The following is a 1,403-nucleotide window of genomic DNA, read 5'->3' as shown; positions in this document are numbered from 1 at the left end:
TATTTATTTTGTAGGGAATGCTTGCCAAATAGATAAATCGCCCTTAGTCTGTTCAAAAACATATATTGAAAGACTTTGGTTGCAATCATCTTTTAGGGAGCGGTAATGAGGTGACCAATAATGGTTGCAATTGAGATCCAATGTGCGGGTGAATTTAGCGCGTATTGATGGTTTAACGAGACATCAGTTGGTGATAATGCTGCCTTTTGAGGAAGACTTTCTAGGCAAGGCGTAAAAATTGGAATGTCCCAATCCCATGTATCCTTTGCTGGAGAGACTATACCATAACACCTTGCGGCGCATAAAAATAATAAATATCTGAATTAATGGTGGACAGAAGTCCCCGCTTCGGAGAAAATGCTCCAGAAGAATGAGGAATAACTTCACTAAAGTATAACCTTTAGTTATTCACTAAATGACGTTAACATTTTCAACAAATTACTTTCATATGAATTGTGAATTCAAATGTTGAGTAACTTGTGTTTATCAGCCAGTTGCCAAGCTAGCTAGCAAACACATCGGACGAGATAGCTAGCTAGCAGGCAATCTCATCCTGTTTATCGGCTGTTTAGAGATGAACAACTAAACTAAATACTCGTAGATTCAGCAATGTGCCAATTGTGAAGACCTGGACAGTTTTAAAATCATGAATTGGTGAACTTGCTAGTCAGCTAAAGACATGTAGCAAATCGTTTTTTCCCATGTTTCCAGGGACTAAAGTGGGAATCTGATCGCGTTTTACTCCATTGCATTGGCGTGGCAGGAGTAAACAGTCCTGCCCGACTCATTTGGAGGTAAGACGTTTTCACAACATCTGATGAAAATGCAGCCAGCTGTGTTCTGTTCAATCTAGGATTGCTAGCAGCCAAGTTATTTGTGCATTCTGTTGATGAGTCTGTTTTGCTAGCTAGCTACATGCAGTGTCTGTTTACCTAGCTAACTTTGTCTTGCCACTTTCCCTTCCCCTATTGTGTTGCACCATTGGGGTCGGTGTTACTAGTTAAAATTAGAGGCTATGCTATTCTACTCTTACTGTAAACAACTTGACCAAGCCTAAACATATGCAAAACTGTTAACAAAACAATTGCACATTAATAAAGGTAGTTGTGGCTTCAGTAACTTGAACCAGCAATGAAATTTGAGCATGAGGTTTATTTCTCTCCCCTTGTCTCTGCTTGTTCCAGGTTGAAGGACATCCAACTCTGACATCCTGCAGATGTAAAGAACTTGTTGTGAACCTCCCAGAAACCAGGATACTGACCATATCCCAGGATATTTTTCAGGAGTGTGCAACATCACAATGTTAGATAAATAGATTCACCTATATTGTTTATCATGCAGATTTGTCAGGACATTGAAATGTATTAAGCTCATTCTAAAATACAACCTTGATTTCTGTCCTA

At 39.2% G+C, this 1,403-nt stretch overlaps 1 long non-coding RNA gene across 1 annotated transcript in view; it reads left to right on the top strand.

Annotated features, from left to right (window-relative positions):
* The first annotated feature begins 278 nt into the window (after positions 1-278).
* Positions 279-1,403, top strand: part of LOC121584207 — a 3,102-nt gene continuing 1,977 nt past the window's right edge. The window contains exons 1-3 of the long non-coding RNA XR_006003681.2: positions 279-391; positions 712-794; positions 1,185-1,403. The exon at positions 1,185-1,403 is cut by the window's right edge and continues 1,977 nt beyond it. This is a non-coding gene — a long non-coding RNA (uncharacterized LOC121584207). The remainder of the gene's footprint in view (positions 392-711; positions 795-1,184) is intronic.

The sequence above is a fragment of the Coregonus clupeaformis genome, chromosome 16 (assembly GCF_020615455.1).
Source record: "Coregonus clupeaformis isolate EN_2021a chromosome 16, ASM2061545v1, whole genome shotgun sequence".
Lineage (NCBI taxonomy): Eukaryota > Metazoa > Chordata > Actinopteri > Salmoniformes > Salmonidae > Coregonus > Coregonus clupeaformis.
Note: the sequence above shows the minus strand (reverse complement) of the source record. Positions and strands in the feature narration are given on the sequence as shown.